Consider the following 23671-nt stretch of genomic DNA (forward strand, 5'->3'; position numbering starts at 1 on the left):
TCGGTGGGTGAGGGGGAGCGGGGCCGGGCGGCTGGAGGAGCCGGGGGAGGTGGCTCTGCTGGGCGGTAAAGCCTCGCTGGAAGTGGGGGCGGGTCTCCATGTAGAGGTAGCTTTGAGGAACAGAAGAGCTGCGATAAAAATTGCGAGGTAGAGAGCAGTGAGTGGCAGAGAGAGAAGGTGATCGGGGCGCTCCTCTTTTGACTTACCAAGTGGCACAAAGTGATCGTGAAGGATGGACTATCCCCAGGTGGGAACCGTGTTGCAAATCCTAGGGTGCGCCACATGCAGCGTGTCCCTCCTGTGAGGGGCCAATAGGGCTCTTCTGACTGGAAAGGGACAAAATGCACCTTTATATAAGGTCTGGAGATGCACCACAAGTGAAAGACTGAGCGCTTTGCTCTGGCTTCATAGTCTGGTTCTCCCATTTTTGCCCGCCTGTCGCTCTGTGAAGCACGCAATTGTGGCGGGTGGTTCCCCACACAACGTGGGAGATGTGGGAGCCTGTTCTCCAGTGTGTTCCTGGCGCAATGGTTGTGTCCTCATCTGTAAGGGCCAGGCTATGTCTTGCTGTGGACAGGACTGCTGACTGTGTTTTCTTGCCACCCTGTATCATTAATCCATTTTGAAAGCTCTAGTATAAAAGAAAAGTGTTCTGTAACTTAAGCACTGAGTAAAAGAAATGCATACAAAGTGACTGGTCAGCTGTTGAGGAACCTTCTGAAGGGCATCTCAAAATGCTTGCATTTAGCACTCCGAGCATGTTGTTCAGCATCAGTGTGGGGAATGAGGGAAATATGTCCTGGGTCCCGTTGCCATGGGATTTGATGATTCCTGAGAACTGGGTATAACCTTTACAGAGTCTGGCAGAGGATTTCAGAGAGAAATGCCACTTCTCCTGTAATGCTCTGTGGGCAGATGTTCACAAGAAATCATTTCTGAAGGCATCATTTTTGAACGCAGCATCTCTGTTGAACTCAGCTTTGCCCAAATTGCTGAAAGGTTGATTTCCTTTCAGGAAAATTAAGCTAAATTCACATCCTTGCTTCTGCCGTTCAAACAAATCACCAGTGTTGCTTCATGCAACCTACGTTGACTTCTGTCATACTTAAACGTATACTTCTTCACTGAAGAAGGATTTTCTTTTGAATGCACACTTTGAGTAGTGCTGATTTATCACTTCAATAAGCTTTTTAGATTTTTATGGTTGTCTTTGCCTTTTACTGGTGAGCAAGTGGAGATCAGTGGAAGCTGACTCCTTATATCTAAAGATGCTGCAAAACCTGTGGCAGGAATCTACAGCCGCTGAGTGGACTCATTTTGTAAGAACAGTTCATACCCTCCCATGTTCTCAGTCCCTTCTTCCCCAGTGGTCCCCAGTTCCTCTGCAGACGCAGGACTGGAAGTGTGCCAGTCATGCGATGGCGGTGCACAAGCACATTGGGAGACATCACCTGCATTTTGGCTGAGTAGCAGGTATATTTCCAGTAACAGCACTGGGGAAAGGACAGGCTGCAAAGGCTTTAAATGCTTCTTTTGGAGTTGCTTTGCTTCCCCTGGCTGAAACTAAGCACAGCTGTCCATAGAAGCAAGGATGCTGGTTTTGATTTTGAGCTCCAGCACTAATTCAGGGCTGGCAATTTACATTGCCTTCTGTACTGCAGGGTTTCTACCTGTAAGAGGGAAATGCTAACAACCCTGACTTGCAGCCAGAGATTTTGTTAAGATTAGTTGGCATTTTTGGCACGTTAAGAATTATTCTTTCCTAAAAATGAAAATAATGTGTTATAGTAGAAGTAAAATACAATCCTCATATTTTTAATGCCTTAAAATATATTCTCAAATCTCAGTTGGAGGAAATGTAGCTGTGAATCATCATCAGGCCTCAAAATAAGGCTTGCCAGGGGATTTTTGCTTCAGTTTATATTAGTTAATTATTAGGCAGTGTCCCTTCCTTCTGGCCATCGCTTTACATAATTTGGCAGCAGGAAGGCATCAGTATTTTAAGGTAATCTCATGGCACTACACTTTGTTTAGCTGGGAAAGAATAGAGCACAGCCATGCCGAGTGAGCCAGTCCCTGCTGTGGGGACTGAACGTAGCTGAGGTGACAGCAGAGGACAAGGACTTTGCTGCCTCTTCTGCACAGCTGGTGTTTCCTCATCCGCAAATGTTGTTACCCATGGCACAGGCTGTGTAATGGACATTAAACACTGCCTCTAATAATGATATTAATCTTTCATTTACCTGTGCTCTGTGGAGGAAGACTGTGCAGACGGTCTGTACGAATCACACCTGAGAATGGTTTAAACGAGTAAAGCTTTGTTAGGACAGAGTTAAGATTTGCTATTAGTGAAAGAATAAACAATAACATTGATAAAGGATTGAAATAAAGTCAGAACTTCTTTGAATAAAGAAGTTATTTCATAAGATATAAAATATTTGATAAAAGTATTCAAGTGATGTAGAGAACACTTGAAAAATAAGTTCTCTCCTCTGCTCTTTTGGGTGAATTTGGGGTTTTGTCTCTATTGGAGGGGATCCAAAATTTGTTTCTGTAAACATGGGTAGTGAGTGATAGTGTTGACTTTCTGTTTTGTAATGTCTTTTACATTTTGATTAATATGTCATTTTTAAATTTCCGCCAATCATTCCGCCATAATAATATGCTGTAATTTTGGTTTGTTTTTTTTTTTTTTAAATCTTCAAAAGCACCAGACTATTCTTTAAGCAGGGTCTTTGTGAACTTGCATAGGAGAAATTAAAACACTTACCAGGGGTTTCTAGTTCTTGACGGCAATTTTAGGCCACTATTCCCATAGTTTAGTTACCATACGCTTTCTTAGTGTGACCTGGAACTCTCCATTTAAGATCTCAATGATGGAAAGGTCTTTTCCAACCTAAATGATTCTACAATTCTATATAACACTAAATGTTGCTTAGAGCATGAGCAGGGGTTGTGCTGTCTTTATCCATCTTGGCCGAATCCTTTGTGATCTAAGATTCTCTGTGCTGCTAATTTCCTTTTTTATAACTGCTACAGAGTAGGTTCCCTTTTCTGTATTCCTGAAAGGGCTCAGTGAAAAGCCTCATCTGACAAATCAGCGTCTCTCTGAATCTTTCCCAGTTTGTTTAGCTCTGAAGCTATTATCAAAATGCATTGAATTTCCTTCAGGGTTTTTTATGTATTAATTCTATTTAATTATGTGTGTGTTTGGAATGCTTTTTTCAAAGGCACATGTAGTTTGTCTAAACTGATTTTCAGAACTTTGCAATTGAGTCACCCTGTGCCTCTGTATCACACTGGATAGCTTGCAACATACTTTGTGAGGGCTCTTCTCCAGAGAGATGTATTCCCATGTATCACTGATTCCTTTGCACCTGTAGGAAATCTGTAGGAAACTTCTTGCAGATTCACACATTTTCATCCAGGTTTATCTCTACTGGTGGCAGTTACGAGAGGAGGTGAGGAGCTGAAGGGCGGGAAGCAAAGTTTGCAGCTACCTGACTCTGCTTGGGCCCTGCAGTGTCTGGCTGAGTCCCACTGCAGAGAGGAGTGGGCTGGGAGGGAGGCCATGGTGGAGCCCAGGATGGCCTTGACCTGACAGGTTAACAGAGCTGCTGTGCGCAGTGAAGGGGTGGGGAGGAAACCTGTATAGCTTTTTAGTTGCAAATTCTCTATGCAAAATCATTATGTGAGATATGGTGTTAATTTGGATTCACAGTACTTATGTTCTATGAACATAGTTACATGAACCTTGGTTTTTGTGTGGAATAAGTGGGGGAGCTGAATTTAAGTCTAGGGGAAGTGAAGCCAAGAGGGTACAGTCTTTAGATATATAAAAGGTCCCTGAAAAAAAGGCATGTCTTGCACTCCTAGGGTACATAGGACAAGAGGTAATATATGTTTAATATGTAATGAGAATTATTCAGGTTATACGTTAGAGAAAACTTTCCATAAGGACAGTGAAAGACTGGAAGAAATGGCCTTGGCAGAATACGGAGTGTCCGTATCATTGAAAAGTTTCAAGCATTGTTCATCAGTCATCAGTCAGGAATTATTACAGTTAGACTCAATAATCTTAAGGGTCTTCTCCAACCTAAATGATTCTATGATTTAGTTAGCATTGATCCTGCTTTTGGGAGGAGGGGGAAGAACCTATATGATCTGTTAGAATCCCTTATGGCCCTTTCTTCTGTGCCTAAAAATCAGTGGCCTAATGTATTGACCACTGAAGGTGGGGAGAGTTTTTGCCAATCTGAAGGACTCTTGATGGTGAAATAAGCTCAACTCACTTCCATGAATGAACCCTTGCTCATACAAACAGCCTCTTGGATTCCGGTTACTGCACTTAAATGAGAGAAATAATGTGTATTAGGGTGGAACATCAGACCAGAGTGGCTTAATGGAAGTTTTCTTTGTAATATCTTTTTTTACACATTATCTGAACTACCTTTTCTAAGTGTGGTGGGATTTTTTTGTTTGTTTTTTTTTGGGGGGGGTGTGGTGTGTTGTTGTTTTGGTTTGTTTTTTTTTTTTTAAAGCTGCTTTCAGGTAAAGATAGAGGGTTGAAACTCATGTTTTAAGTGTTTTTTGTTTGTGTGTGTTTCCTTTATCTGTGTTTAGTTTTGTCCAGCTCACAACTGTACTGCCTTTAGCCTGTTCATAAAAATGTCTTTATGTGTGATGAAATTCTCAGCTGTGCAGAAAACCCTGATGAGATCAGTATACTGCTGAGCAGTATGCGTATGCTGCAGTAGACCTTTGGTCAGAGCAGGAATTCTACCTTTGCCCCTAATTCTGCTCTTGCCTAGGTTCTAATCAGGACTATCTCTGAAGATAACAGCAAAGCTTCTGTTATTTGATTGCAAAGCCGATGTAACCTTTAGTCTGTCTGGGAGATTGTTTGGCATAACAGTGCCAGAACAGCCCTATTCTGTGGGTAGCTAAGAATGACTTCATCGGAGACTGATGTAGTGACTCCACACATTTTCCTATTCAGGTGCAGTCATACTGATTACTTTTCCCGTGTAGGTCAGATCTATGAGAGAGGAGGCTTAGATCCAATCAGGTTATCAAATGTCAGCAAATATTTGTGAAACTTCTGCATTTATCTTCCTTTATCATTGGCCTGTTGAGTTGTCACATAACCCAGCACATTGTGGCACGTCATTCTCCGTCCTCTCTGTCACGCGGTTGATGCACCAGCCAACATGTGGAGATTCATACGCTGGGACTCAAGAAGGCTGAACGTTTAGGACTTGCTGGAAAGAGGAGAGGACTATAGATGGTGATCAGAACTTTACAATTGGACTGTTTTATTTGGCGTTTCTAATTTGTTCTTAATAATAACTCTGCTTGATGAAAGGGACTTGGATGGGGCTTGGGTGTGGAGTTTCAGGGTTGGGAAAGGAAGCAAACAGCCCATCATCTTGCGTGTTCTGTGCCACCCCAGCTTAGAGGCAGGGTGTGAGACCAAAAGCTAGAGTTTTGGGTTGTGTGCAGAACTGGCATCTGAAGACTTATTCATCCAAATAGGACTCATACAAATAGGGACAGAAAAAGCACCTGGTACCTGGGTGAAAAGTGAAAGAACTGTAAATAGAAATGCTTTCTGAAGTTCAGCTATCTCCTTCAGAGAAAGGCCATAGACTGCTATGGTTTCACATCAAATTTCAGTGAAAACAAGTTTAACAGCTAACAGGTATAAAGTATTCTACTTAGCTGGGAAGGAAAAGGAGCTTTATTTTCTGAAGAGAGTGAAAAACTCCAGTTTTAGGAGCCACAAAAGAGTTAACAGAGCTTTCTTCTATATGAGTGCTAAGCCGACATCACTTAGTTAAAATCTGAAGTTACACTAGCAAAAAAAGTGTGGAACATAAATTGAAAATAAATGTACCTGATTTTAAAGTTCGTTATCTTTTCCAGTGTTTGGGTAAAGCTAGAAGGTTCTTTTATCATAAAATTCTTAATTTCCTTTCTGTCAATCTGATATTTTTTTAGAGATGGAGAGGAAACAGGCTTCTACCCCATAAAACCTTTTTCCTGTTCTACACTGGTACAGAACAGACACTTCTGAAAGATTTAACTGGAAACAGAATAATGAATACACCAACACGCAGGGTATTTATTTAGTTTTTTGGAAGAACTGCTTTCAAATCCCAACAATGCTTTGCGTGAAATAGAAATTTAAACATACATTTCTCGCACCCAAACAGGTGTGCTGACCTTGGGCTGTAATGTGAGTCTTTCTTATACGGGTCAGAGTGAGCATTCAGTTACACATACAAAAGACTCTGCTCCCAAACTAGCCAGGTCAGGAACTTATGTGGAGCCTTAAGTTCAGTTCCCTGTGCCAAGTCTCATCATGCATGTGATTTGAACTTAAGTCTGTCTTATCATTGACTCTGCAGATCTGCAGAACATTCTGGAACTGGCACCTCTCCCTTTTGATTTGATCAGAAAATCCTTCTTGAACCTGAATAACCTTTCCTAGCAGAAATTTATTTTTCTTCAAGAAATTTCAATAAACTTGGCATTTCCCAAGAGCAAAGGTATTTCCTCAAGAATTTTTTTTTTTTTAATTTTCTCAGTCAAATTGCTCCTGAGCAGTTTTCTGTTCACAGCTTGGTCCTCAGTGTTTCCAATTTTAACTTTGTCACCTAGTGGTAATAGATTTTTTTGTTTGTTTGTTGTTTTTTTTTCCTCTGAAGCCTGGGATAAAGCTATTGCAGCAGAGAAAATTTCAAGTGCTGCATGGGTTTTAGAGATCTGTGCTGTATTCCCTCCTCTCTGGTACTCTGTTCTGTCCATGTTTCCCCAGTTTTCTTGTTTGTATGCCTACAGCATCCTTGCAAAACATGGGAGTGCTACTCTTCCCATTCCACAGCTGGAGAAATGAGATGGAGAAATTAAGCATGTGCTTTTACTGTAGGTGAAAAGACACCTGAGCAGGCTGTGTGACCACTGACCTCGAGCAGTACAGCTCAGTGGAGTGAGCCAGGTAACTGGTTTAGAACCACCTCCATGCAGTGATAGCTGAATGTACCAGCACTGACTCTGGTTCATCCTGGTACAGCAGTGCTGTGCCACGTGTGGTTCCTGGCTTGGGAACCCGCAGCTTGGAGAACTCGGCATCGTTCTCTGCTGTGAGGTGTAAACTTGTCCTGAACGACTTGCCCAAGATCACATGGGATGATACTGGCAGAGCAGGGACTTAATGTGAGTTTTCTCCTAAGCAGCATGCCAACCTTTAATTTTGCTTCTAGGCTACATAAATTGTAAGCGAATAAAAATTCTGTGCATCTGGAAAGACTTCTTCAATATTTTATGGAAAGTAGGTTAATCCTTATAACAAGATGGGTTTGGGGGACTAGAGAGAATTGTTGTAATGCGATTAGTTATGCTAAGAAAATGCTTAGTTTGTTTTTCATCATTGGAAATGCAAATAAAATTTTGATGGATCAGATTTCCATCTTCCTTTTCTTTATTGAAGTTAGAGTTGGAATGCATCGATCTGCCCCATTACGTCATAGACTGAAAGGAGTTGTTATATGTTGAGGAATGTATTAGAAGAATATTAATAAAATGTTTCATTAAAAAAATGGATTTATCTCTTAAGAAAGGGTACATTCTTTTTATCAGCGTTAATCTCCTGGTTCTTGATTCTGCGTGTCCATCCCCTCCACCTCCCCGCCCATTTCATAGTCCTATTGTGCCCAATTTATTAACTGACAACAGCATGAAGATGGTGTTATTTTGAAGATGGTGTTATTTTTTTGTGCTCTCTGCAGTGTGGAAGCATTTTCTGGGTTGCATAATGCATTTGTCAGTAGTGTTCTGTCCCGTCTTTGGTAAGTGTGATGAAACTGGAGTGTTCGTGGGTGCAGCTGCAGTGTGTTCCTGATGCCAAAATCCCACCTTTTGCCTTAGCAGTAACATCAACACTAAATGTAGAGAATGGCTGAAAAACTCCAAAAGCAATTTTTTTAAATTGAGTTCCATTAAAGCTTCACATAAGAGGGGAACAATTCTCTGACTGAAAAGTGGAAAAGCTTGTGGAGAGAATGAAACTTTTTGAAAAGTGTTGTAGGAGTCAGCAGCATTTCCTTCTCCAAACCTAGCCTCTGCAAACTCTTGAGTTATACATTGCATAAGAAAAAGACCAGAGAGGCTGCACTAGTGTCCTAGTTTGCACTTCGCTTGAATTCAAGAGTGTTTGTGCACTTCCTATTTGTTAAAAAATACTGAGTTTTGAAGACCTAAATTTAACCAGGTTCATGCAGAGCCACAGAATTAACTGTTCAAGCAGGAGATGCTCAGACAAGGTGATTTAAAAGTGGGACCTTTATTCTTGGCTTCTTTCTCCAGTCTGTTTCCCAGAAATAAAACATATAGGCCCTTAAGAAAAGAAAATGCACTTCCCAATATGAAAGTGGTCTGGAATACAGCTCTGCATTTATTTTACCAATGTCTCGGTCTTTCTGCTTTAATTGCTTCCCATACATGTCTCCTTGCTTAGAGGCACATTAGGATGCCAAACAACAACCAGAAAACAATGCACAAGAAGTATTCTGAAGAGAATCCGAGCCAAATAATGACAAATCCAGCCCTATCCTTAAAGAATTTTACAGTGCTGTTCTTCACTATTGCCCTGGTTTGCTGAAACATGCTAATCTCCTAGTAATGGTATTTTTGTGTTCACTAATGCATTACTTTTTTTTTTTTTTTTTGTAGGTATCATAGTGAATGTGCTTGATGCCACACAGTGCCATCTATTCATACAGAGGAGAGAATTTGCTACTGCAGGTTTTGGAGGTAGGGTTGGGTTTACATGGAAGTTAAGGTGTAGTACAAAGCACTGATTTTTTTATTTTAATTTTTTTTTTTTAGCTGGCTGTGGACTGAAAAGATAAGTTTTCCAAGGGAATATTGTGTAAGGACTATACTGCAGGGCTCAAGGCTCACTCTCTGGGGGTATAATGGACTCTGCAGAGGCTTGATAGGTGTTGCTTTCCACCCAAGTTGTTCACCTTGTTAGTGTTTGAACTGGAAATTAATTGAACAGTTAGTAAGTCTGTACCTATAACTACAAAGATTATATTTTTCACCATCTCCAACTAGAAGTTGTGCTGAATCTAAGCCTCAGCTCCTAAACACCTTGACGTGTGAGTATTTGAAAGCTATATATTTTTTTTTTTTACTTCAGGCTTACAAAGAGGCTGTGTTTGTGAAAGCTTAGTGCCCTATTTTATCATTTGTCTATTTCTCCATAGAGTCATTATTTAGCTTTTTTGCTAGGTAGAAATGTTACCGTGGTCGTAGGCATGAGAACAAAATGGGAGGAGTGACATCTAGTGGTCAGTATTGAAAATGTGCGTAATTAAAATTTTTTCCTCAGGACAATGAAACATAAAGCATTTCCTAATAAATGGCTTGGGATTCACATAGAATTTATAAAACTTGAAAATTAGAGATAATTTCTGATTGGTACAACTTTTTCTGTGTGCTGCAAGCCTCTGGTAAGCAGTAACTTTCTTGCCTGATGACTGATGCCAAGGAGTGAGTTTGATGTCTGATGCCAAGGCCTGGTTACTTACTCTCAACACATTCTAAAGTCTTCCCAGTTCTGGTTTCCATTTCATTTTTTGGGGTTTTTTTTAGTAATATTTTTACCTGGCTATCCCATTCCCACAACCGGAATGACTTTAGAATCATATGGTTTTATAATTTTTTTTTCCATAGGGCATTGGAGGGAGGTCATCTCATGAATAGCTCAGCTGTGAGGAAAAATTACTTGAAAAGAAACTGATATCTCTGAAGATCTACTGTTTTCTTATGTTGAGAACCTAACTTTCTCATTTATTGTTCTTGGTATTAAAAGAGTGGACACTGTTCACTTCCACCGGGAAGGATTCTAGTCCTGCATTGGACTTCTGTCATCCAGCCCAGGTCTCTGCTAGCTTAGGCAACCCTGTCAAATGGTCCTGTCCTATCTACCCTTATCTAAGGGTACAGAGTGGATTACACCCGTATGATGCCTGGTGGAGGAAATGGGTGGGTTTAATTGGTTCTTTCCTGTTGTAATTTCCAGGGACTCATTTTCTAGGCCACTGGACCAGTGTAACTAATCTTACTATCAAATACTTATGGACAAATTCCAGCTGTCCAGTTCCCATTGAAGCAGGAGCTAGATAAAATCTCTATCGCTCCAGGGCAGTGCTTGGCTTCTTGTGTTATACAACGCTATGATTTCAGGTTAAATTTGGAATGCCAAGAAATGAGTTAGTGTATGGTCATATTTTTTAGATTTCAGTAACAAAAAATGTTGTGTCTTTCCACTGGCCTGGCAGGCTTCTGAGAGGATGGAAAGAGACATTTCTTTAGACTTGAGAAAGGAGTGGGCTCCACTGAAATGAGATCAGTCTCTCTCTTATCTGGCTTCCTGGGAAGTCACAAGCATATTCAGAAATCCTCCTGCCCATCCATTACAGTATGAAGTTGGGTAAGTTATTGGGTCAAGTTTAGACTAGCGGCCACTGTAGTTGAGTCAGTAATTAAAGTAATATGGCAAATTCTGTGCTCCAGAAGGCTTTTGGGATGTATAGTATATAAATACATATGTAGCTATGAAAAAATCTGGGAAAAGGAGGTGGCATTTAATACCTAGAAGGAGCAGTAGCTGTGTCAATCTGTTAAGTCTCATGAGTCTTTGATTGAGCCTTGGATACATGCAGATGATTCTGCTCAGATTTGTTTCCTTTCAGTTCTTCAGGGGTGCAGAAACAGAGAGCGGAAGATAAAGGGATGTGTGGCACATGTGCTGTATGTGTTAGTAACATATCCGTCACAGCTGTGGGGTCTGAAAGGAGAAGGAAGGAAACAGGTGAAATCTGTTGTGCTCAGAGGAAATCAGCATGTGTTTGAATGCTAGCAAATGACAGATTTTTCCTTTAAAACTCTGTGCTCTCATACTGGGGGGACAGGCTTGTCACTATTAGATGCCTCCTTTATGAAGCTATAAAGATGAGCTTGTTCTGTACTACCACAGGCACAAAGCCCAGTGCCATCATTGAGTTCCTCTGGAGCAGGGAGTGTTACGGACAGGAGCTGCACATAGGGCAGAATAGCAAAGGAATTTTTCCAAAACTTCAGTAGTTACAGCTACTGGGATATGACAGAAACCATCTTGAGTTTAGCTTCAATGCTCTAACAGGTAGTGGAAATTCTTCAAAATACATGTCTATTGTATTATAAGTTCTGCACATTATTTTTCAAGTATGGTATGTTACATGACAGCTATTACAGGTGAAGCCACACCAGCTTCTCTTCCTGCAGTGAGTCAGGACTCTTAGGCCTATAGCGTCAATGACCTTTCTCCAGCCATGGCTTCATGCATAAAAGCATAAAAAATGCCTTATTGTGTCAAACCTATGGCCCATCTAGACTAGTATTTCTGCCTCGGACAGTAACAGCAGGCAATACTATATGGGGCTAGGACATGATCCTGACCATTTCACGTTGTGCATTCCCCTTGTTATTTCCCAGCATCCACAGCCATTGGATTAGGATCATTAGGAGGTATACTTGTGCCCATTCCCCTACCTGTTTTGGAACTGCTGTCCATAAATTAGTCCTCTTTGTATAGCCTGCTCTTTTTGTCTAGCCTGCCGATGTTACCGGTTTTCTCAATCCCATGTGACCAGAAATTCGCTACTTGCTATGTTTGTAAAGGAAAGTCACTGCTTTTGTCTGTTTTAAACCTATCTTGCGCATAGTTTGAGTGAGTGCCCATACTTCTAATATTCCAAGGTTTGGTGAATAACAGTCCTGCTCTCACTTTCTCCACTGCCTTCATAATTTTGTAATTTTCAACTGCAGCCTGCATGTCTCCAAATTAAGGAGAAAAATCTCTCCTCATAATGCAGCTGCTCTGTCCCCTAAATTCCTGTTGCGCTTGCATGAAACACAAGTGCTTAAATGTGGATACAAATCAGTCTCTCACTAGCTGCATTTCCCAGCTGTCTGTCACAAGGCAGAGTTGGCTGCCCAATTAAAGCAGCCTGTGCAATCACAACATAATTATTTTTTTGAACACCTTCTACTTGACCTTTTTTAAAGCTGTAGCAAGCAGATTCCAAGAACACTTGTGGGTTGAACTGCAGCAGCTTTCTGTGTTTGTGGATGGAGACTGGCCAATTCACAGCCATCCCTATGGATGTCTAGCTTTTTCTTGGCCTGAAACCAGCTGTTACAAAGGGCCAGATCCTCACTAGTTGCATGTGGAGTTTCTGGTCATTTGGGTTACAGTGCTGGTCAGTCACCCGTTTGTACTTTTTGTGGTGATGCTTGCCTGTCTCAGTGCTGACATGTAGAGTCATTTCTTACTTCTTGGTAGTTAGTATTCTTGCTGTAACGACACGATATCCATGGTGAGAATGTGGTCAGCTGCAGGGTAGATATAGGTAGCAGCCACACTCCGAAGCACTTGCTCTGATTTTGGCCAGGACACTGATGCTCTCCATGTTGAGAAGTGGATCTTTAGAGGAAGTTGATGCTGCAGGCAGTATCTGTCAGTTCACTGGCCACTAAAAAGGGTGGAGGTTACCTTCAGGTGGTGTAGTAATGATAAAACTTGTTCTTATAAATTACTGTCCTTGACTTCTGGCAGTTTATTATAGATTAATTTGTCTTGGTTTATTGAAAATAATCCAGATACTCTTTTTAATCATAAATTGATGAGTTATTTCTTTCACAGATGACTGAGTAGATCTTCTCAGAACCCATGTTGAGTGAAAGTCCTTCTCTCAGTTTTAAGCCCTGTAACTGATTTGGCTGGATAGTGAAGGGAAGGCTGAAATGTTTAATTTTATTATATTGGTAAGAATTAAAGTCTGTAAAAGAAAAGGTAACTAAGACTAATACTTGGTCTAACTAAACATGTACAACTATGTAGTCTGGTAAGCAGAAGACTGCAAAATAAAATTTGCTATATTTTTTTCTCTTTTAGAAAAGATTTAAAAAATGGAATGAGAGCATCTCTTTCAGATATTAATAAAAATCACTGAATGTGCCCACCTACTCTCATCTTATTGCTGATTTCACCATATTGATATGGAATAGTATGAGCTACAACAGTTTTGTGTTGCAGTGATCCTAATTGTGTAAGGCACGGGGCACATTTTCTCTGCAGGTTCTATACACTCAGTGCTATGAAACCTGCAGCAACTTTTCTGGATGCATTCTGTATTGGAGTATCTTCCTGTCTCTTAATAAGAATAATACTCCCCAGAGTTGATCTTCCACATCTCTAGCTGCTGCATTTTCACTGCCAAGAATGTAACCTTGTTCATCCTCTGCACCAAATGGTGTCCTGGAAACATCATAGGTCAAACTAAGCAACAACTACACACCAGAATAAACTCTCACAGACAACTAGTGAAGAACAAAGTCATACACGGTTGGTTCACCCCCAATCTCTCATCTCTTGTTCTCAAAGCACTTTCTACAGGCAATCTTAGGAACTAAAATTGTCACCATAAATTGTGGACTCAGCAGAGACACTATTTTTATAGTGAATGATAATATTCCTTCCCACAAATTCTCTTTCATACTAGCAATTATTATCTCTTTCCTTAACAGAGCACACAACATTCCTCCTTCAAAGGTACCAGGTGCTTTTTCCCTTGGATGCTTTACCACTGCCTATCTAAGTAAACACAGAGTTCTTGTTCTCAATATGTACTCAGCTATACTCAGAAAGGAGTTCTGTTCTTAAAGGCTTTTTTCAGCTATCATGTTTAGTCTAATAAAAACTACTACATTGGTCTACGAACTCATCTTAGAATAATTTGCAGCTACAGCAATTCTAATGCTGGTACGAAATAAAAGTGACTCAGGAAAACTGCTCCCTCTGCTGTGTAATCCTCCTGCTAGAAGCTCTGCACTTGCAGTTTTCATGCAGCTTTGTTTTTCCTGGACACAGTTATGGGCCCCTCACTACAAGAAAGATGTTGCGTTGCGTTGCTGGAACATGTCCAGAGGAGAGCAACCAAGCTGGTGAGGGGTCTGGAACACAAGTCATATGAGGAGCGACTGAGGGAACTGGGGTTATTTAGTCTGGAGAAGAGGAGGCTGAGGGGAGACCTGATCGCCCTCTACAGCTACCTGAAAGGAGGCTGTAGGGAGGTGGGGGTCGGCCTCTTCTCCCTGGTAACAGATGATAGGACAAGGGGGAGTGGTTTGAAGCTGCGCCAGGGCAGGTTTAGGCTAGATATTAGGAAAAACTTCTTCACCGAAAGGGTTGTCAGGCTGTGGAATGGGCTGCCCAGGGAGGTGGTAGAGCCCTCATCCCTGGAGGTATTTAAAAGAAGGATAGACAAGGTGCTTAGGGACATGGTTTAGTGGTGGGATGTCAGGGTTAGGTTAAAGGTTGGACTCGATGATCTCAAAAGTCTTTTCCAACCAAAGTGATTCTACAATTCTATGTTGTTGGGTGTTGATTCCTTGTGCATAGTAGAAATTTTGAGAAACCCTCAATCCCTGGGCTTTTGACAACAAAAGACTAATTTTTTAGTCATGCCAGTGAAAAATAATCACATTTTTATATTTATAAATATTAACCAAAAAAAAATTGTAACAATAGAATAACTATAAAATAATTCAAATCCCATGATGCGTCACATTTATGCATCTTTTCAATACAGTCTTTCTAGGCTTTTGGTTTTATGAAGGGACACTACACAAGGAAACTTTTTATTTAAATGAAAATGGAAACATCCATTGCTTTCATCAGTTTTTCACATACAGTAAATACACTGCTACTTAGGCACCTTCCATGTAGCATAGATAGTGTTAATAAAACCCCTCACTGTATCTATGTGGCATAGACAGAGCTAATAGACTAATAATTCCTTGGTGGTGGTGGGTTTTGGTTTTTTAGCTTTTACTGTTTTTATTTTGCTGTCTTCCTTCTGGGAAAACTTGTTTTTTTAAAGGATAAGACAAGTGTGTCAGTATTGTTAATGTGATTCCTGTGGTAGACAATGCACTTCAAAGGGGAAGCAACATTTCCTGGAAGGTCATGCAGCAATCGCCTGATCTCTTGAAGCCTGTTTTCCAGGCAGATGCCCTAGGAAGAACACTGTGAACTCTCACAGGTCCCTTGTCCTGGTATTTGTGAACTGGACTGTCCTAGAGTGCAGCTTCAGAATGCTTCAAAGATGAATATTCAGTGTTCATTCCAGTTGAGACTTGATCCACAAACTATTGCAGAGAGAGAGAGACACTGGCTTAAACAAACATTGACTGCATCTACTTTAGCACTTTGTTTCTGAGCAGTGATGTGCTTTTAAAGCAGATCTGGTTGCCCTCATTTACTGCATGCTGGTCCATCTTACAGGGTGATTCTTGTGTGTGTGAACCACAGAAGAAATCCTTTGGAAAAAATGGAACCAAAAGCTGTGGTTCCAGGTAAGTACCAGATGCATCCAACCCACAAGGAGTCACAAAAGTGTAAAGCAAAGATTGGTTTTCACTGTGTCCTGAAAAACCCTGTACCACTAGAAGAGTCTCAAACTATGGAGAATACTTGCAGCATAGAATCACAGAATAGTTTGGGCTGGAAAGGACCTTTAAAGGTCATCTAGTCCAATCTCCCTACAATGAGCAGGGACATCTTCAACCGGATCAGGTTGCTCAGAGCCTCATCCAACCTGACCGTAAATGTTTCCAGGGATGGGGTATTTACCACCTCTCAGGGCAACCTGCTCCAGTGTTTCACCACCCTCATTATAAAAAAATTCTTCCTTATATCTAGGCTGAATCTACCCTCTTTTAGTTTAAAACTATTACCCCTTGTCCTGTTGCTACAGGCCCTACTAAAAAGTCTGTCCCCATCTTTCTTAACAAGCTCCCTTTAAGTACTGAAAGGCTGCAATAAGGCCTCCTTGGAGTCTTCTCTTCTCCAGGCTGAAAAACCCCAACTCTCTCAGCCTGTCCTCATAGGAGAGGTGTTCCAACCCTCTGATCATTTTTGTGGCCCTCCTCTGGACCTGCTCCAACAAGTCCATGACTTTCTTGTGTTGAGGGCTCCAGAGCTGTATGCAGTACTCCAGGTGGGGTATCACCAGAGCGGAGCAGAAGGGCAGAATCCCCTCCCTTGACCTGCTGGCCACACTGCTTTTGATGTAGCCCAGCATACAGTTGGCCTTCTGGGCTGCGAGCACACATTGTCAGCTCATGTCCAGCTTTTCATTGCCAGTATCCCCAAGTCCTTCTTTGCATGGCTGCTCTCAATGCCTTCCTCCCCCAGCCTGTATTGATACCAGGGGGTTTTCTGACCCAGGTGCAGGACCTTGCACTTGGCCTTGTTGAACCTCATGAGGTTCACATGGGCCCACTTCTGGAGCTTGTCCAGGTCCCTCTGGATGGCATCCTGTCCCTCAGGCTTGTCAACTGCACCACTCAGCTTGCTGTCCTCTGCAGACTTGCTGAGTGTGCACTCGATCCCACTGTCTGTCTATGTCATTGATGAAGATATTAAACACTACTGGTCCCAGTGCAGACCCCTGAGGGACATCACTTATCACTGATCTCTGGACATTGAGATGTTGACCACTATCCTCTGGATGCAACCATCCAACCAGTTCCTCATCCACTGAACAGTCCATCCATCAAATCTCTCTCTCTCCAATTTAGAGAGAAGGAAATTGTGGGGGACCATGTAGAAGGCCTTACAGAAGTCCAGACAGATGTCATCCATAGCTCTTGCCTTGTCCACAGATGTAGTCACACCATCATAGAAGGCCACTTGGTTGGTCAGGCAAGATTTGCCCTTGGTGAATCCATGCTAGCTGTCTTGAATCACTTCCATGTGCCTTAGCATAGCTTCTAGGAAGATCTTTCTGGGCACTTGTGTGAGAAGTGCTTCTTCATATGCACTTTCATATTTGCCATTAGCTGCCATCCTTCATCTCTATGTCTTTGCTGTTCCTTTCTGCAACCTTCTCTTGGCTTGAAATGTGTTAATTTCTTTAGCTGTCCTATTTCTGTTGCAATCTACCCTTGCTGAACCCCTTCTGTCTTCTAGCAGCCTCTCTTATTTAAGTATTTGTCCTTTCTGCTGCTGTCTTTTGCAGTTGTGGTGAACTCCTTCAGGCTTCCTCAAGATCCACTGAGATATAACCCGAGACTCTGAAGAAATAGTGCTTGTCATTGACCTGTGTAGCCGGAAGTCTGAAAGTTTCTCTGGAGAAAAGATAACCCTGTAGCAAAATTAGGATTCCTATGCCTCATGCAAGCAGACCAACAAGTAGTGTTATATTATATTCAAGAAGAAAAAGGCTCAGTTCTTGGAAAACAGGGAGAACAATAATTTTTCATGGGCAGCATGCCCTGTTTCAGAGATTTGAAGAGATCTTTGTTAGAACACACCACTGACTTTGGGTCCTGGGGTCAGCTGGTGTAGTGTGGAGGAGAGCGTGTTCTCCAGTGCACTCTGGAATGTTTGCTACAGGAGCTTTCCAAGATCTCTCTGATGGCAAATTCAGGCTTACCTTTTGGGCCAGCTCCCCACTGTGGTCTGGTGGGTCACACAGTTCAGAGCTTGTTTCTCACAAAAATTAGGACGTATGTGTATGTGCCTGTTCTCCAGTAACCCTAGAGAGTGCTCAGAGAATTGCATTGTAACCACAGACATAAATGATTGGCCAGCTTGCTGTTCCCTCCCTTCCAGAGTCCTTTGATGGAGAGAGTAGTATGATGGTCATCTACATCTACCTCTCCCTGTCAAATAGAGGCTGTGGACCGCTTCTTAGTGGGGAGGAGATCCCATTTTGGGTGTGGTTCAACCTTCTTTCTTCTCCTCCTCAGCTGACTCCCCAGTCACCACTCAAAAGCACTGCCTGAGGTGCTGCAGGCAGGGGGCCGTGAGTGTTCTGCATAGCCATTCTGCAGGGAAGATTGAAGATTGGAGTAACATTGGCTTTCCTCCAGTACTCAGGCACCTCTCCTGTTCTCCATGACCTTTCAAAGATGATGGAGAGTGGCTTAGCAATAACATCCGCCAGCTCCCTCAGCACTCATGGGTGCATCCCGTTGGGGCCCATGGATTTGTGGGTGTCCAGTTTGCCTAAATGTTTTCTAACCTGATCCTCCTCGACCAAGGGAAAGTCTTCCTTTCTCCAGACTTTCGCTCTTATCTCCAGGGTCTGGGATTCCTGAGGACTGGCCAAAGACGGCATTCAGTAACTCTGCCTTTTCTGTATCCTCTGTCACCAGGGCACCCACGTCATTCAGCAGTGGGCCCACATTTTCCCTAGTTTTCCTTTTGCTACTAATGAAGAAGCCCTTCTTGTTGTCCTTGACATTCCTTGCCAGATTTAATTCCAAGTGGGCCTTAGCCTTCCTCACTGCATCCCTGCATATTCTGACAATATTCCCAAATTCCTCCCAAGCGGCCTGTTCCTTTTTCCACATTCCATGTATTTCCTTCTTCCATTTTTGTTTTTCAGAAGCTCCTTGCTCATCCATGCAAGTTTCCTGCCCCCTTTGCTTGATTTCTTATTCACAGGGATGCATCGGTCTGGACCTTGGAGGAAGTGATGCTTGAATATTAACCATCTCTCTTGGCCCCCTCTACTTTCTAGAGTCCTGACCCATGGGATTCCTCCAAGTAGGTCCTTCCAAGAGGCCAAAATTAGCTCTCTTGAAGTCCAGGGTTGTAATCCTACTTATTGCCCTGCTTCTTCCACACAGGATCCTGAACTCCACCATCTCATGGTCACTGCAGCCAACGCTGCCCCCAAACTTCACATCCTCAGCCAGTCCTTCTTTGTTAGGAGTGTAGGAGACAAGTTGTCAGGCTAGACTGACCTTTGGTCTGACCCAGTACAGTTCTTGTATCTTCCACCTCTGATTTCTTTCTTGGGTTAATTTTGCAGAATACCTTGTAGCCAAATAAGGGAAATGTTTCATTTTAAGACCGATCTCAAAGGACCTTTTTCTTATTTGGCTTTTTTATTTCCACTAACATAGAGGTAGCCTTTCCATCTGGCTTTTCCAAGCATGAAAGGTCTACCCAGAGGGTAGATCATATCTGTGACAACAAGTAAATATCCACTGTCTTTTTTTATTCATGTCCCCCATTGCATTGCTGGAGGTCTTACGTTTTATGGACTGAAAGAGAAACAAATACTGAATTGAGTCCATTGATAATAAAAAGCAGTCTCACAAAGGCAGGCACTCAGGAAATGTGTACTTAGCAAAAAGACCAGTGACAGCAGCCCAAGGAGACACTTAGCTTGTAAGTGGTTTGAGTTTTCTGCGTTTTGGATTAGAATAGTGCTGTGTTTGCTGGAAATGGGAAAAATGAAAATGAAGAAAAAGGAAGAGATCAGTTAGTGAAAATACTTAACCATGTCCCTGGAGAATGTTGTTTTCTTTTAGATTTATAGTGGTAAAATAACATGTCAAAGTAGCTGAAGGGCTATTTCTACCCAATTTACAAACTACAGTCTCCTTTGAAGGTTCCTTTATTGCTGTATCTGCTTCTTTCTGTTTCTGAATAACATTCAAGAGTGCAGTGAGTTCAGAAATTAAATAGACTTTGGTAGATGTCAACGTTATATGGGTATTTCGTGTTCTGCTACCTGGGCAGTACAAGGCTGTGATGGCTTAAAAAGTTGAATATGGGACACTGCTGAACACTTATATGCATATAAAAATCCATAGAGAGGCATCAGCCAGAATACACAAATACATGGAACAGTACATAGCCATTGACTAAAGTTGTGATGAAATAGTGTGTTCTAAGTAGTACCTCTTGTGTCTCTTTTCCTTAGCTCACATCATGGAGCTTACAACCTACAAAAAGCAATAGATCTTGAGGTAGGAGTCTAAAGTCCAGTGGAGATTCACAAGGTTGGAAGGGACCTCTGGAGATAATCTAGCCTAAACTCCCTGCTTAGAACAGGGTCAGCCTGAGCAGGTTGTTGAGGACCATGTCCAGTCATATTTGTGAATTATCTCCAAGGATGGACATTGCATAATCACCCTAAACAACCTGTTCCAGTGTTTGACCACCATCACACTATACTTTTCTTTTTTCTGTTTAAATAGAGTTTCCCGTGTTTCCGTGTGCGCACATCGCCTCCTGTGCTATCTCTGGATACCAGTCAGAAGAATCTGGTTCTGTCTTCTTTACTTCCTCCCATCATGTATTTATACACATTATTAAGATCCCCCACTGAGCCTTCTTTTCTCTAGGCTAAAAAATTCTACCTCTCTCAACTTCTTGTATGATAGGTGCTTCAATCCCTTGATCATCTTTGTGGCCTTTTACTGAGCTTGCTCCACTATGTTCATGTCTCTTGTGCTGGGGAGCGCGGTGCTGGACGCAGCAGTCCAGGTAGGATCTCACCAGTGCTGAGCAGAATGGAAGGATCACCTTCCTCAACCTGCTGGCAATGCTCTCCCTCATCCAGTCCTCAAGGCCATTTGCCTTCTTTGCCACAAGGGCACATTGCTGGCTCATGTTCAACCAGGATCCCTAGATCCCTTTCTTCAGAGTGGCTTTCCAGCTAGTTGGCCCCCAGCCTCTACTGGTGTATGGGGTTATTGCATCCTGGGTGCAGGATTTGGCATTTTACTCTGTTGAATTTAATGAGGTACCTATTGGTCCACTTCTTCAGAGTGCCAGGGTCCCTCTGATGGCAGCACAACCATCTGGTATGTCAACCACTCCTCCCAGTTTTGTACCATCTGCAAAATTGCTGAGGGTGCACTCTGTCCCATTGTCTAGACCATTAATGAAGATGTTAAATAATATTAGCCCCAGTATCAACCCCTGGCATACGCCATTGGTGACAGGCTTCTAGCTGGACTTTGTGCCATTGATCACAACCCTTTGAGCCTGACAGTTCAGTGAGTTTTCAGTCCACCTCACAATCCACTTATCCAGCCCATACTTCATCAGATTTTGAGGAATTTCAGACTTAATAAAAAAAAAAAAGCCAACCATGAATAGGAAAGTGAACCCTCATTCTTGTAAGATCTACAATATGTTTATTGGATGGACTGTAACAAAGTGCTTCTTCTGAAGTAGTTTTATTTTCAGTTTACAAGGAAATTCACAATTCCTGCTTTGCTTTTTCTGCATGGATGAGGGCAGCATCAGGTTTATTTTGTTACGAAGAGAAAATTGATCAATATTCCCTGCATAGCTGATTCAGTGAAAGTGTGTGTTCTACTGTCATATAAATTATTTGGTTATTTGTACTTCGTGTAGCTAGGCCATCTCTAGAAAGCTGTGCAAACAATATTAATAAAATCAATTATGTGAGGATTTTCCCCCAACTTTTAAAATACTTTGGCTTTGAACAATTTAATTGTCCTTTTTGCCAGGTCAGATCATGTGAGTTCATGTGAGTGAACTCATATTACTGTATCACCCTGAGGGCAGAGAGTTTTGCATGATATCTCTGTGCAGAATAAACAGCAGAAACTGAATTAGTGCAAAGTCCTGAATCTTTCTGAAAGTGCCTGCTTGGTATCCTAATCTTCTGTCTGATGGGAATGAAGAGCTGTTTCTATGACCCACCTAACTGAGCAACAGTAGATCTCAAAGGACCAGCTCTTCCAAAATGTGTGGGGACTGTCCACACACATTGATGCTTTTCAAGTGAATTTTTCACTGTCTGCCCTGGCCTCGTTGATGGGATTCTGCAGGTTGCCTCCAGAAGCACACCAGTGCTGTTTGTTATGAGTCTCCTAGGGTTAAGTGCACTGAACTGGGGCTTTCTGTCTCTTCCGAAGGACTAGGCAAGCAAAGTGTCTGGGCTTGAGGAATCAGCACCTCAGACCCACTGTATTCAGCAAAGTATTTGCCTGCCTTTGATGAATGGTGTCCAACAAAACAAATACCAGAACCAGGAGGAGCATCTTTCTGCCTGTCTTAATGTGTATTTCTTTGTCTCCAGGCCCTCCTGGCTCCTTTTTACATGCCAATCTTAATTCTGAGCATCCGACACCTCTCCAAGAGTTCCTGAGATGCCAAACTCCTCTTAGCTCTAGAAAATTTCAGAACATTTATCTTTGTTTTAATTAACCCATATTTACCTTTCTGAAGGCTCTCCTCAAATTGGCTTTCTGTCATTCATTTCTCTTTTTGTTTATGTAGCCCTAGGACAGCAGGGAGGATCATCAGAGGGAAGTTGTGATTCTTCTCCTTCATACAGAATTTATGTTTTTGTTGGAACATAAAATACATGAGTGAAGTTGTGTCAGTATCAAAACCAGAGGCAGAAAGGTAATTTCTTAGAGGAGATCTCTTACATAGTCTATGACCACTTCCTTGCAGATGCTGGTTTTATGGGGTAAGAAGAGCATAGGCAGCTGGCACCTCCAAATTCCTTTTTGAGTCCTTTTTAAAAATACCCATTCAAACTCATGCCTAGTGTTTTTAACCTTGACAGAGCTTCATACAAATAGATTTGATCCACCATAACATTAATAATCACTGCCGGGGCACTTGTAATCAACCCACAACAGGCCAACAGCAGAGACTTTCAGCACGAAGATGACAAACAAGAGAACTTGAGCTCAGGTTAGCTGTTAACTCCAGGCTTTTACATTTCCAGTGGTAGGACAGCAGTGGGAGATAGCAGGATAGAGTCTCTCAGAGCACTGCCAAGGCAAGGACTTATTTTGTAATTTACAATTTAAAACTTTATGGACAGGTGAGTATTGCCTGTTGGTGATGTTGGCTATTCATTGGCCACTCATGTCATTTTGCCTTGTCACAAAGATTGCTGCTTGCTATTTTAAAATTATACTTCTGGCTCTCAAACCTGGGAGTGGTAATCTGTTCATGTTTAGGTGTCGGATGATGTGATTGAAACACTTTTGTCCCCAAATGGAAAAGAAAGGTCAAAACCCTTTCAGAATACTTCTTCCAGGAAGCCAGTGCAATGCAGCTTGCTCTGAAACAAGCCTCATGTTAAGACATCCTGCTTTTGCAAAAGGTCTGTGCTTGACTATTGCAACTCTGGCCCATATCTGTTTTCAAGACCAATGTGGCTTCAAGCATTAGTCCCTGTTAGACACAGTGAGACGACATAACGGGCCTATTTGTGAAAGCCTGCAGGGAGCAGCAGCCTATCATGAGCTCCTGCAGCCAGGCTGAGGCAGTACTGGAGCAGGAAGAATGCAGAAGCAGAGCTGCTGTTCCAGCTGCCAGAAGGTGCTGCCCTTCAGGTAGCTTCTCTTGCTCTCCTCTTCCTGTCACCCAGGCTGGTGTAGAGGAGCCAGCAATTAGTGGCTAGTGCTTGCAGTATTCAAGGCTAGGCTTAGGCTTAGGCCAGGCTCCACATGTCTTCCGAGTCAGCAGAAGATCTGTTCTCAGGGATGATCGCATGCTGCCCAGAAGAACTCAGATAGCTTTGTAACCCCATGTGCTTTACCTTTATCAACCCACCAAGCGCAGCATGTATGGATGCAGTGACATCTCTTCAGTTGACTTCCAGATGTAACCCTGATACCAAACAGCTATTTACTTCTGACCTGGAGAGCTCTCACAACCATCCAGTAAACACTGACCTGAGCACCTCTAGTACGCACTGGTTTAAGCACCTCTAGCCAGCTTTCCTTCTACTATGTGTCTCCGCTTTCTCTGTAG

General features: G+C 42.2%; 1 long non-coding RNA gene across 1 annotated transcript in view; it reads left to right on the forward strand.

Annotated features, from left to right (window-relative positions):
* Nucleotides 1–77: 77 nt before the first annotated feature.
* The window catches only part of LOC118453079, a 29244-nt gene continuing 5650 nt past the window's right edge, over nt 78–23671 (forward strand). The window contains exons 1-3 of the long non-coding RNA XR_004842992.1: nt 78–247; nt 8734–8814; nt 15398–15468. This is a non-coding gene — a long non-coding RNA (uncharacterized LOC118453079). The remainder of the gene's footprint in view (nt 248–8733; nt 8815–15397; nt 15469–23671) is intronic.

Source organism: Egretta garzetta, unplaced genomic scaffold (assembly GCF_000687185.1).
Source record: "Egretta garzetta isolate BGI_Z169 unplaced genomic scaffold, ASM68718v1 scaffold79, whole genome shotgun sequence".
Taxonomy (NCBI): domain Eukaryota; kingdom Metazoa; phylum Chordata; class Aves; order Pelecaniformes; family Ardeidae; genus Egretta; species Egretta garzetta.